The following is a 14,655-nucleotide window of genomic DNA, read 5'->3' on the forward strand; positions in this document are numbered from 1 at the left end:
AGTGTCAGCCAATGAGTCACGGGCAAGCGTCATGGGCTATGACTCTGTTGGCTCCTATAGAATCTATATGTCATGAGTGAATTCACTTTCATGTGTAAGATATTCAGTCTTTTCTCTTTGTAACCAGCAATGAAAATATACTGCGCTCATCACGTGTGCTCGTTAGTTATGCTAATTGTTCACATAATCGTTTTGAAATTTTGACAGCTAACACCATTAGCTTAGCATCCAGCCCAAGTTTTAAGGAAGAGACTCCATTCTAGGCAAAATGCTAAAAATGAAACATGCAAAAAACACTGAACTCACCTTCCAAGTGGCAGTTTTGTCGTATTTACATTCTGATATATACTTCTTATGATCTGTACTCAATTTGTTGTCTAACGATTAGTATATTTCCGTGCAGCAGCACATCAATTGAATTTGAAACATCATAATTGCGCCTCATAGATGACTCATAGTGATTCCTTTGTTGCTCGCACACAGACGTCCCCTCTGTTATGAATCAGTGGCTATCGCATCGTAGGTCATGAACCGTCATCACAGACACCGAAGCTATTTGTGCTTCTTTCTCTTCTCTTTCCATTGCAGCTTCTTCTTAATGAAAGAAATGAGCAGTGTGGCCAGAAAAATGGTTCGGAAAAAAGCAAAGAGTGATGAGATGATTCACTTTTTTGGAATGCAAATAGATAATAGGGCAATTCTTCCTGTTTGCCGAGTGCCCTTGACTGATAAGAGGGAATGAAAGATGGATTCAGAGGAGGATTGGATGCCTCTAATGTTTGTGCCATAGTTCATCTTAAGGGCAATTATGAACAATTGAGTCGTGGTGTTGGGGTCTGAAGTGGAGATTAGAGGCGTGATTGCCAGGCGGCGATTCATCATGATTGTTGTCATGATTTAAATGTTCTTTGCTGACATGGTTTATTACGCAGGAGAGCGACGGGGCCGTTAATACAGCAATAAATATTCAGCGTCTGGAGCAACGGTCAAACTCAAATGTCATGACAATCCTCCGTGTCGCTAATAGTCGGTAGACATCAGGTGTGTGTGTGTGTGTGTGTGTGTGTGTGTGTGTGTGTGTGTGTGTGTGTGTGTGTGTGTGTGTGTGTGTGTGTGTGTGTGTGTGTGTGTGTGTGTGTGTGTGTGTGTGTGTGTAAACACCCCAGGAGTTTCTGCACCGTGTGTAAATTACTCATTTAGGAAAAGGTCAACATTTTTGCTGTCAGGTGTTTAAAAGTAAGTTTTTCTTCCTGCGTTGTTTTTTAATTGTGTCTCTAAGCGATGGAAGTCAGCGCAGACGGGATTCATTTAACACTTCACTTCTTTTTCTGCTCTCTGTTGTTTTGAGGCAAATTGTGTTGTGTCATGAGAAGTCAAGTGTGTTTAGAATAATTTATTTCTAAAGAGGTTTTTGAGTCAGATTTTTGCAGTTTCTGTGGTTGCAGGTCCTGGTCCGATTAATCATGCTTCATGCTGTCAGGGGTATATCAGCCGATATATGTCCGTGTGTCCTTGTGTGTCGCTCGGTGTGTAAGCTCATATATCTTCGTATTCTCGTCTACGTTTGCGTGTTTCTCTGCGCCCGCCTCAGCCCGTTCGAGCTGTGTTTTCTGGCCTTATCAGCCGGCTGTAATTAGGGGCCCAGAGCCGTGGAGCAGGAAGGCGATCAGGAGCCGCCATGTTCCACCGAGCCTCTAATTGAAACGTTGAGAGTTGCCAGGTTCACCATCGGCCCCCTCGGGTCCTGCTGTCGCTCGGCGCCACCTCCGCATCGGTGACAAACATTCAGAAGAGCGAGTGCTAGTCATGAACGATAAGCAGGTAATTGCCTGTAGGCCCGGATACGAATTAGGAGAAGCTGGTGCTGCAGCTTCATTGGACATGCTGCCAGGGGTTGTTTGTGCCAGTGTCGGGGGGAGTGTGACAGCACAAACTGATACACACACTCTGCAGTGAGAATGTCATCAGCTTAGTCTTATTTAACCTCTGGTTTCAGACTCTCTCCTTCACATTTCCATAGAGATGCAAGTTTCTCTTTAAAAAATTGGTGCAAATGGACGACAGACTCCAGCGCGCTTCCTGCCGTGGCCTGAACTGCCTGATGAGACCACACATAGAGACACTTAGTCGCCTGCAGGAGGTTAAAGGCTGCCCCCAAATCGTGGCGTCTGGCGGCTCAGCCTGGCGCCGGCCTGGAGGGAATGCAAAGGAAGGAAGACACGGACCAGTCTTCCAACCTCCCGCTGTTTATCCCCTCAAACCTTTAGTGTTATTGTTATGGCTGCAATGAGTCTCGGCACGGCATACTGACGGTGCTACAAATTGACCAACTCGAGGATTTTAATATGACAGCTCGTCACATTATGGTGATGGGGCCGTGAAAGCAGGCAGCCGACTGCAATATCATCTTTCTCTACTTGAAAAGCACGCGTCCCTGTCGTCCGTCTGACAGTCGTGTTGTCAGCGCCGTCCTGGATTGCCTATCAGCTGGCGCGCTTCCCACTCCTGCTTCCTCCGGCTATAAAAAACAAGTCTGGGTGGAAGGAAATTGGTCCGAGGCGACAGTGTCAACCCCGCTGCTGATTTTCCACGCTCAAAATATTGGCAGCCATTACATGTGTCCTCAGTGGTGTTTAGTGCCCATGCCTGAAATACTGACTTTCATCATGACATTTGCTGGGTGTACTCCAAATGCCCAGTGGCTGCCTGGTTTCTATGGAGATGTTGTAGCTTAGCGTGTTGCTTTGTAGAAGGACAACACACACACACACACACACACACAGATTAAAACAGACAAAGTGAGACGGGGGGAAAATAACATTGGTCATTAATCGTGTCACCATTTCGTTTATGTTTCTCCATCGTTAACTACCCACTGAAATTGAATCAAATCCTCCGTAAATGTGCATTTTATTCTGGCAAATGAGCGCAGCCCTGATATCAGAGAGTTCCAGTGAGTGAGAGTCAGACTTTGTTCAAACCTCAATCAGGGCTTTTAATGTAGATACTGTTCTGCTGGTATTTAAATGTAGGCACACTGGCACTTTCCCGGGATTTGGCATTACTTGGATATTGCTAAAAGCTGCGATTCATATCCTGAGGTAATGTGAACTGTGTTATTCCGGGAAGTTTGTACCTCGGAGCAGGTGGTGGTGGTGGTGGTGGTTGCTTTCCAGGAGCTTCAGCCATCATTGCGTTTACAAGCAGTGATGACACGGCCTGTGAACAGCAGCACTCCATCGTGACAGACCAGACTCTGCAGTGTGGTGGACAGCAAGACCCACATGTTAAATAAAATATCTGTCTACAGACCTGTAGAGTTTAGTAGAAGTTTACTGTCAAGTTTCCATCGCTTGAGGGAAACAGGCGAACAGAACACAAACAGAACGCTCCACTAATAACCTCAGATTGGTCTCCTCGGGTTTGGTTTGGACATGTTCACTGTCTGAGAACAGCTTGTTGTTCGGAGCTTATCTGGCCATCGTACAATAATTCAGACTCCATGAACAGTTGTGTTTACTTCATATCAGACGTTTGGGTTCATTTGAACGACATAGAATTCATCTCAGAGCACACAAAGCTTCCTGAAGGACAGAGACACTCTTATAATCCTGCTGATCGAGATCCCATCAAAAAGAGTCTAGACGGGTCAGGTTTATTTATAGAGCATGTTTACGACAACCAGAGTTGACTGAACAAGTGCTGTACAACAGACAGACACAGGAAAGTACAAGATTGAAGTGAAATAAAAGGATAAAAAGGGAATAAATACAATTTAAGGACACTTAAAACATGCATATTTAATTAAATATGTCTACGGAAGGGGAACACTTAATTGTAAACTGTTCTCAAGATTTGGGGCAAAGGCGCAATTGCCCTTAGGAAAAGAAGTGATATCTGAATAAGAGCTATATCTTTGGCGTCGCTCTCCAAGACTGGTGACAGCTCTTAGCAAGTGAAGGAACTCAGTTCAACGCTGAACTTCCAGCGTCCCTGCTTTATTGGCAAGTAAACACCAGTTATGTATGCAGCAAAAGCCAAAGTTTACATTCGTCCCTGTCAAGTAATTCCCTGACACAACGTGTCGTTCATTTGCATTATGCAACCAAGCGGAAATACGAAAAAGGAGTCCAAGTGGCATTTGCACAGCGTGATCAAATCCATCAAGTCCACACAGTCCCTGGGTTTTCACTCTGGAGTTTATTATCTCGTTCCAGTGATCCTCAGGGTGCTGTCAATTGCCACTAAATGATATGCTCCAGCCCTGCTTATATCAGTGAAATACAGGTTATCCTCCACGCAGCCATTTGCTATCTTTCAGAGGAGAATTTGAAGAAGAAGAAAAAACTGCACTCCTGGGTATAATCTCAGGGCGTGAGGAAGCTATTCAGTGAGTTTTTATCACATTTCATTTTATTATCACTTGTCACTGACCCTCGCGTTGCTTCAGGTGATAAGACATCAAAAAATTAACAGTAATTGTCATATTTGAGTCCCACAGTGAGTAGAGAACAACGGTTTCTGAGTTATTGTGTTTGTTAAGACCTATAGGCAAATAGTTTCTTTCTCTGTTTTCTGAAAGAGACTTTTTAAATCTCTTTTGAATATTATTTATTTTCTTTATGTAAATTATTGTATTAAAGCAGAACAATATATTTTAAGTTGGTTTTAACGACTTCCATTAGAAAAATAACCTTTACAAGTTTTAAACAAAGTATTCATATAGGCTACAAGGAAACATTTTCCAAACACAGAACTGAACAAAATATAACCAGAAAAAAATGCATTGTCTTTGCCTTATTACAATACATCGTACAGTTATATAGAATAATATCCCTCCACAAATATCACCCCGTTATTTGTCCTTGGGTAAGAAATACACTTTGTCCTCTGTAGAGATATTTTACTCTGCATGAGCCAAACAGTCAAACTAACACGCGCAGAGCTATTCAGTTTGCATGGATAACCTGAGGTTCGGTTAAGTTATGTTTAGATTGTGTGAACTTTAGCTTAATGTCATGTTTGTGTTGAATAAGCTTGAGGCTGTGTTTGTGTTTGTGGCAGTTTAAAGGGAAACGTAACCCAGTAAGAGTCAGGTCAGTGGTTTAATGCTGCAGTGATGTTTACTCCAGTGTCTCGGTACACGTTATAAAACACAACACACTGCTGACCACCATCTTGAATGACTTAAATCACAATTTAAGTTTGTACCAACGTCAGGTTACAAATAAGTTGAAGTCAGCTCAATTTGAAGTTTTTATTTGAGTCAATTAAAGGCTGAATTAAGTCTGAAGTCTACAGATGAATTTGTTAAATCCCAGTTGGGTTTTCAGTCCAATTTATTCGAAATAGCGATCGATAGATACTTTGTTTGTCCCGAGGGAAATTTCTGTATTTTATCGGTATCAGCGAACGTGAAACACCACAGTTTACCGTATAGTGGGTTTATTCTTTAGTGTTTTTTATGTTGTGTCGGTAACATAGCAACATGTGTTCGGGTTGGGATTGGGGGGGGGGGGGACACACACTCTAGCGAGAGCAAACATTTTGGCTTTAATTAGTGAACCACATCTTAGAGCTTCGCTGCTGGGTTTTTTTTGCCAACTGGGGACAAAGAACATGTTGAAAATCAATTTCATCACACTGAGCACATTTATGCTCCGTGGCAGCAGAATGCATTAGAGAGCATTAGTGCATTAAGACCATTCAACGGGAGCTTCCCCCCCCCCTCGTGTTCAAACTGATGCACAAACAGGCCGTGCCAACGATTCTTTTATGAGGCTTAACAACATGTATTTTTAATTCATGTTTCCTCCAGTGCCACAACATGTTTCTGTATTTTTTTATATGTTACAATAAAGGTTTTAAGTGAGACCAGAGATGCGTAGTTAGAGCGAACGCATAAATATGCTTCTGGATCTTAACAAGATAGAGAGATGGCAGCGAGCATGAGTCATAAGTGTTTACGCCGCAGCATAATGATATTGTTCTATTTCCATGCCAGCGGGAAAATGGAGCGCGGTGCTTTCCCGACACAAACACAGGCAGGTGATGTCTGGACCTGCGGTGACAAACACTTCCTCAGTTCCACCATTTAAATTTGAACACGATGTTCGAGTGTGAGGCGCTTTCATCTCTGGGTTTTTGTAAAACAGTGTGTGCACCTTCTGTCTCCGTGCTTTAAGGCACAGGGATGAATGGGGGGAGTAGACAGGTGCCGTCGCTGTGCACCACACCTGCACTCAGGGCCAATTAGAGAAACTGAAAAGGATGACGGGCGTTTTGAAGGTCCTGTAGAAGTTAATTCTGAAATTCTACCAGTGATTAACATTGGTTTCAAATGGGAAAGGAAAAGTGGTCTCCCGTGTCAAAGTACTGTTTTTGCATCCACCCATCCTTCCAACCGTCCATCAATACTTCTTAATAAATCAATTAAGCACCACCCAATAATATAAATAAAGAGTAGAACCACTATTTCTTTAGCTCTATTTTAATAACTGACTTCCTGTTGGCTCCAAGTTCTCACCAGCCTCTCTCTCTCTCTCCTCTCTCTCTCTCTCTCTCTCTCTCTCTCTCTCTCTCTCTCTCTCTCTCTCTCTCTCTCTGCAGCCACAAACACTCCCAAAGCTGAACCCCAGCCTGAGAAAGTTTCCTCTGTAAACCTTTCTAACTCTCTGTTGACCGTGTGCAGATCACACTGGGGATGAACCCACAGAGAACCAGTGCTGCATGTTAATGGGGCTCCGCTTATTTCAGTTGTGGTGGAGAAAACGACGGAAGAACAAAATAAACCTCTCGTATATTCCGAGGTTGTCGAGAAACAAACATTGTACTGCAGCTCTAGGAAACACGGCAGAGAATACATGGATTTCTGCGATAGTTTAGTGAAGCAATGCAGGAGCCTCCACATGTCAACCGTCGTCAAGCCTCCCAGCAGTAATAAAGCTCACATTAACCCTTAAATGCACCAAGTCCACCTTTTGTTCTCATTTGATATTAGTGCAGAGAGCGAGACTCTCTCCGTCCGAACCACATATCAGAACAGGGTCACTGCTTTACTGCCCGGGGATCCTTATTGGACAATAATAGCGTCTGAGATACCCAGCAGGTGCCTGAATAAACCCTCTAATAGAGCAATTATTCTCAAACAAAAGGTCACCTCAGGCGTGACAACAGGCCCGGAAATCAATAAAGCTCCCAATTACGACCGGAGCACCGGGCCTATATTCGGTCTCCGGCCGCCAGCAATCCGGGAGAAGATCAGATTTCCAGGCAACCTCATTCCATGAGTACGTCTTTGAGATTGAGTTACCAAATTTTACTTCCCGGACTCTTTTCTTTGTCCGCTTTATTAATGCATAAATGATTGGGGCCATTCTCAAGTGGTCCCCCCTGATAACAGACCCTCCTCACGTGAAACATCACACTTCCTCTTACTCAGCAGGAATATTAAAGCCTCTTTCAGCAGCGAATGGTTCTGATAAGAGTTGTTTCTTGTGTCGGCGAAAGAATCCTCGAGTTAAAACTTGAAATCGATGTTGAGAGTGGATGACGGGCTCTCGGCTGGTGCCCGGCAGCACTTGGAAAACATTATTTGCATGTGTTTGAGAAACAGGAAAACTCAAAGGCAACATGATTTCATTTCACCCTCAGGGACGTTGTTCGCTGCCGTTTCCAGGGACACGATGACACGTCAGTTTCCCATTTCAGCACATGTAATTCCGCTGTGACTGTCTCTGAATAGACACAACATCCCGAGAGGGGACAAGCTACATCCCCTCAGCTGCCCGAGCGCGCGTGTGATTCTGAGCTGCTGGACGTAATGTACTCCCGCCTCCTCCCACCCTCAACCCCTCACCCCTCACCCCTGCTGCAGAGACAACATTGATTTTGAGAGAATGGTTTGTGGGCTGGCTGGTTGAACAAGCTATTAGAGCGTAGTACAAACCTTTTCACTCAAGGTCATCGCCAAACTAAATTTGTTCTGGACTAAATCTGAAGTGCTGCGCTCGCTCCGAGGGATGTGTGAGATAGAAAAGCCGGCACATCTGCAGGCAGAAGGTTTTCTCTCATCATCTTGATGTCTTACACCACAGGGGGGGGATTTCAGTTTCAGTGTCAGGGGACACAGGTTGTGTACAGAAAGAAAAAAATAACTTTTTCAGATACACCCAGCCCAAGGTAAACATGTTTTTCATAATTTTGCTATGCTCCTGTCATGGTGGTCAGTAAACAGGGATGAAATGATTCGATATATATCGACTCGCTCGCTGCAGAAGTGACCTAACTTTTCTACTCAGGATTTTGTGTGAGGCTTGTGAACTTGTCTGCATGAAGGTCGACCAGTGCGCTGTCGATACGGGACGTAACAGAGACACACACAGACACACACACACACACACACACACACAGTCGTGACTCCAGAGATTTGAGTCAGTATACCAACAAGTTGACTAAAAGCAGGAAGTAACATTCTGTCTTTTGTGTATATCAGACTCTGCCTAATTAAAGAAAAGGTTAATTACACCTGAATGTCACAACTTGCCAATTTCAACATCAATTTATCTTGTTTCTTTATTGAACCACAGAAACCTACTCAGAATATGAGGGTTTGAATATCAATATGTGAACTCTTATATGCTGCTGTTAATAAAGCTGCATAGCTTTTGGAATTAAATCTTTTAAGTGAATGTAAATGAGGGAAGGCCAATGGAAACTAATTAACCCGTTAAATGAAACTAAACGACCACAGCGTTTCTCTTTCTGGTTCTCGTGTCAGACCCTTTAACGGTGGGAGCTGACCGCCGCTTCTATCTCCACGTTCAGATTATTTTCTCCTCGATGCACCTGCAGAGAGCAATGCACACATTTCTCCTCTCTGGCGCTCTCGTCGGAGACATACCATCGACCTTTCTTTTCACTGTAGCTTGACAGGAGAGCAAACTGCTCCCCGCTTGTCAGAGAGGAGAGCACTTTCTCTGGGCTATTTTCAGGTGTAGGCAGAATGGTAGGGGGAAGGGAAAAGGGGGGAGGCAGAGAATGCATGTTTTTTCCTTATTGAAAAATCAATCGAGCTTCGGTTGTTTTTTCCACATTTCCTCGTGATATTCAATTTTGAGAAAAATGCTGCATCACTCCTGTAAAACACTTTAGTTGTGGGGGTTTAATGGTTTAATCTTTTATTTGTGTGTTTGTGTAACTTGAGCCTTGATTCTCTTCAGATAGAAATTGTAAAGAAAATTGAAAGTGATGCTGAGCCTGAGACACACATGCATGCGTATATGTGACACAACTCCCCCCCCCCCGTCATCCGTCTGCATCTGGTCAAGTCGACGGCTTCGCTGACATTTCTCCAGCTTCTGCGTCAGGGCTCATTAGCCGTGGCCAACCGAGCATGTCGGCAGGAGCCGGCCGCCGCCTCCTCCTCCTCTGTCTCGAGTCGCACTGACCGCTTTGACGCACCTGAGGATTCGTTCAGGATCAGCCACCGGTTCATTGGACTGCGTCACTGGCGGTTGGCTGTGCGAGAATTATCCTTATTCCGATGCGTTCTCCTTTGCCAGTAATTGTGAAACTGAAGTGCCCGGCTCAAATTGAAATGTCAAGCTTTGAATCTGGAAAGACAATGTGAAGAGAGGCTGTATTGATGGGGGGGGGGCTGAGCCTTTTAGAGCGTATGATAATTGTGACTGCTTGTAATTATCATCGTGGTATGATGGGGTGCGAGGATGCAACAAGCAAAGCCAAAGGTCGTCTGACTGAATATCCATCGGCTTTGTTTGTGTGTTCGTTAGCAGAGTTACGCAAAAAACACTCGACCGATTTCTTTAAAAGTTTGTGAAGGAGGGGGCACAACCCAAGGAAGAGCCCTTTAAATGTTGGTGTGGATCTGGATCCGAGGGGCGATGCAGGAATTTGTTTTCTCTTTAACATTGTGAGAATGGAAGTTTTTCAACATTTGAATAATTCATGGGTCCTGATGAACTGTGCAGATCCAAATAAAAACCTGGGTCTATTGAATTTAAATGTGGGATGAGCTCTACATCTCATATGATAATTCCTTTTTAGTCCCACTATGTGGAAATTTAGTTTCTTTAGTTTTATTATCATTATACAGTGGTCATATTATATTTTATTGCACATTTTACTGCACAGATTTTTACTATACTATTGTTCAAATTTGCATATGACTACATTGATAAAGTAAAATCTACATGCGAATCCAGACCTAGTGAATTTAAATGTGGTTTCATTAAGGACCTTGGCAGAGGAATGCATTCTAGTTTCAATATGCGAACTGGCAGAGCCGATGTAAATCTGAATTTTGTATTCTGACTTAAAACTTTCACAGAAAACTTTCCCTGCACATTGTTTGCCTCCTCAACCTCCAGATTTCTTCTAAAGTTCCATGTGCACCTTTTTTTAAATTGCTTACCCCATGAGTGAAAATCAATTCTGGAATCCAAACTACCGACTACCGAGGTTTGTGTTTCATACTTTCATAGAGATATTGTTCTCGTAAAAACATGTTGTTTTTTTTTACCGGTGCAGAGAAAGGCTTATCAGAGAAAGAGAAAGCTTAAGAATTTTGTAAGTTGCAGGAAAAAAAAAAATTTTTCCTTTGTGGTAGCAGTAAGAGTTCTGCTAGTTATTCTCTCATCTTCCCCCCAGTCGGTCAAGTTCATGCCCCGAGAACTGGGATGAGCGCTCTACCTTGAAACAGCATGCGTCCTGAGAGTGAGAGGAGCATCTGTAAAACCTCTGCAGGCTCAGAGGCAGCCGACACATCCCGCTTTTGTTACCGAGTCTGTTTTCCACCTTGTTGTTTTTCAGATTTTTGGTTTATTTAGAAAAACCTGGAGATTTAACGGTGGGATATAGAAGCGGATAAAGTGTGTTTAACCCAAAACAAACACTTCCGAAGTGGAAAAACAAGACGGCAGCACATTTACTTTTCAACACCAGCGTCCTTTTTTTACATTTTAAAGTTAAGTGACTTAAATCTTAAGTGTTTCTAGATTAAAAGCAATTAAAATGTCTTTCTACAAAGCAGTTTTCATTGTTAGCAACAGAAAACACTATTTCCACACATCCTATTGTCTACTTATGCACAAGGGATCCACAGGAACAATGTATTTAATCCAGCATCACTGTCACTGTCACTTTATCTCACTGATGGCAGCCCTTTGTTTACTGTTCACTCGCCTACATCCATATCAGCGCCGGATTCACCTGCCGCCAATGCAAACCAAACATTTCCTCTGCACATTAAAACCTTGTAAAACACAACAGGGGCCTCGGAGCAGTCGCAGGAAACGCAACAGATTTGCCGCTTCATCGAAAATATGTCCACAAAAACGGAGATGCGGCTGCTCGATATGTGGGCATGCAGCTTGTTTCTGACATTTCTGAATCTCCAACGATGTAACTGGCAGTATTGAGCAGTTGAGCAGTTGAACCCCACATTTCAATAGGTCACACTGCAAATATATAGTCACGCAGAGATATTTTAATACGCACCATTTGACCATTGCACTGAGCGTAGCAACAAACCTTGGATACATCTCTCAGCAACAGGCAACTTGTCACAGGTATCAGGGAAATTCATCCACCGGGAGACGGAGCCGCTAAACAGATCAATCTCCATGGAGGCGTGAATCAAAACAAAAGTACAAACAGGTGAATTTAAATCTATTCTTAGGGCTCACAGCTTTGAAAAATTGTATTTGATTCCAACAGTTTTTCTTTCCTCTAAAACAGCAACAGTGCTGCAGATACTCCAGAGCAACAGGGAGACAGTTTCTGACTTGGTTGAATTTTCTGCCCGGTGTCTTGGCAGCGCTCACACACCCAGCGATGCCCTGCAGGTCGGCGGTTATGATCCGTTAATGAGGAGCCTCTTCAGTAGCGAACCACGACCTGAAATGGAGACAAAAAGGAACACATATGTTTTATAATGTGCTTTCAGACAACATGAGACGCCCTCTGGCAGCCAGAGACAGATCTCGGGGACATCGGTGCAGAACCGTGTGAATGACTCAAACACACAGGGACAAATTAGCTCAGTACAAAGGGGCCTGGTGGAGATTTTATAGACTAACGGCTCAATGTAATGTAATGTATTCTGCACGAGGCTGCACTCGCAGCTCAGTAACCAGGTAGAACCTCGCAGTGGAAACACATTCTGCATTTCCCTTCATTTAAAGTTAATTTCACTACACGTTTGTTTCAAGCTGCGTCCAATAAGAGCTCCTGTGATATGCAGCTTTAAGTAGAAGTGCGTGTTGAGCACGAGAGCCGGCCACTTACTAAACAAATACAGTCCTTATGAACCTGTTCAATTATTCAGTAGCCACTCTGACATGCAAAGCACGTGCTCCCATTTTCAGCTTAATAGCAGGAACGCTCGGGTCGCGGCAGCAGCAACAACAGGTGGTGGGATGGAGGGGAAGAGGGGGAATTATTATTTACGCCTTTGACAGCGTTGCCGGGGTGACGCAAGGAGAGGCCACGTAAACAAAGTAGACCGATGGGAGGAGGAAATGGCCCTAGAGAGTTGTGAATATCCTGATTTTACTTTCCCGCACGGAGCTGCGGTGAGGGCGTTTGCAGGAGAATCTGCGGTCCCAGGTTAAACCAGGTGATAAAAGAAAAAAGGCGTCTCTTAAATTCCAGACATTCTTCATCATAAGAGCACTTCAGCCCGACATTATACCAGTGATGAGAGGCTGGAAAGACTATTCCTTTCCCGTGATTGTTCATATTTTGTCAGAGAAGGCTTTAACATACCAGCAGGCCAGAATGCATTAGCCTGTGTAAACATCAACAGGAGCAGCAGCCTCTTTTTATTAGACCCCTGCGCCTGGAAGCAGTGGGTTGTGGGACATTTCATTTCGAGGAAGCGAGCGCGTCCGCCGGTGCATATTGTTTCCACGGCGGCAATTTATTTTGCTGGAGTGGCACCACAAGTGTGCGTTATGGAATGAAGGCTGATAGATAAGAACAATGGGACAGATACTTTTCAATTCTTAATGTTGCCGAGAGATGCAGCGCTCACTGGCAGTGGCGCCCGGGGCCGCGGTGAATACCAATCACTCTTGAGAGCGGGGCCGAGGGGACACGCGGCGCAGTGGAATGTTCCCACCTGACTTTGCTCTCGGCCTCCCTCCCTCTGGTTTCTCTGTTTTCTTTCCCCAAACCCTCCTTCAAACGGGGGCTCACACGACTTTGCGGTGTTCGCAGCTGGGGAGTTTTCATGCAAAGCAGTTTACGAGCTAATGTGAAGTCTAAGCATCTCACAGTAACCGGGCCGGTCACCTGGGCTGTAAATACAGAGAAGTTTCAGTCGCCTGAAGCTTAACAAACCTTGATGAAAGTGACAGATAAGAAAAATCCAAGATAGATGATTTTGTTATCGTCATATTGATTTTTGAAAGGCACCCATTGTGTTGTTTAACCCTGTGGAGACTGTCTTCATACTGGTGTGATCATGATGTGTCCTGGGTCAAATATACTGATCGACCTTGTCCAGGTTGTGCTTTGTCCACTGTCCCTTTGTTTGTCTGTTGGTCGGTTAGTTTTTTATTTTTGTTTGTTTGTCAGAAGGACGACGCAAAACCCACTGAACAGATTTCTATAAAACTTAGTGGGAGGGATGGGACACGGACCCAGAAATAATCTCATTTCAAGGTAGTTTCAACAATCTCATGGAATAATTCATGGAATAAAAAAGTCCGGCTCAATTACAGGACTGAAAACTATGTGTGTGCAGCATGATTGAATTGAATTGGGCTGGTGGACCTTGGAAGAGGTGTGCACGCTATTGAGAACCATCCGACTTCTGTGTTTTCTTTCCCCGGCGCATTGAAAGAATGAAAGACAGAGAAAGAATCGTGGGAAACGAGAAGAAGGAGACGAAACGCAGGAAGTTAGTTGGTATTCGCCTTTGAACACGAGGACACAGCGACTTTCATTTAGACATTTGTGTGTGGGATGTGCTGCGTCCTTTAGAGGCTGGTCCTTTATGTGTCCAGTCCTCAGCGGATGATTGATAAAGACTCGTTTGGTTGAATACCCTGATGAAGGCCCTCCGCGCTGAAACATGTGGATTAAATAAGCTCAGACTCATTTACTCTTAGATTCCTTTGTTTCTCGAGCACCTGCTCAGCTGATGAGGCAGCGGCAGCGCAGTCCCCGCTGACTTTGACAGAAGTTGACAGAAGAATTACCCACTAATGACAAATAGAACATTAAACTGTGTGTATTCTCTATCTCATTAGGATTTAATGAGTGTGTTACTTTTAGCCCAAACAGGAGAAATATGGCATAATGATTTGTGAGGCAGGTTTCTGTGAGAAACTATGGAGGCTGTTTTATATAATATTATTTTTGCACATGTCGCTCTATGGATTTCTGCAGATCTGCTTCAAGTTTGCACACGTGGCTTCAGATACCTGACTAATGATATGATGGAACATGTACTGGTGCCACCTTTTGAATAGACATCTGCCATTAAGTAACACTTCAAGACGAAGGACCACGTAACCCATCGATTTTCCACCTGCAGGACGGTCGCCGCAGATCCTCGCCTCCCCCCCAGAAGTCGTTTATCTTTCGGCGTGTAGCTCGTGACACTGATGCAGTTTAGAGATGAAG

The 14,655-nt window shown here is 44.0% G+C and overlaps 1 protein-coding gene across 5 annotated transcripts in view; it reads left to right on the forward strand.

The window, feature by feature from the left end:
* Positions 1–14,655, forward strand: part of dpp6a (dipeptidyl-peptidase 6a) — a 167,104-nt gene that overhangs the window by 95,988 nt on the left and 56,461 nt on the right. The gene's annotated exons all lie outside the window — the stretch shown is intronic.

The sequence above is a fragment of the Hippoglossus stenolepis genome, chromosome 19 (assembly GCF_022539355.2).
Source record: "Hippoglossus stenolepis isolate QCI-W04-F060 chromosome 19, HSTE1.2, whole genome shotgun sequence".
In the NCBI taxonomy this organism is placed as follows: domain Eukaryota; kingdom Metazoa; phylum Chordata; class Actinopteri; order Pleuronectiformes; family Pleuronectidae; genus Hippoglossus; species Hippoglossus stenolepis.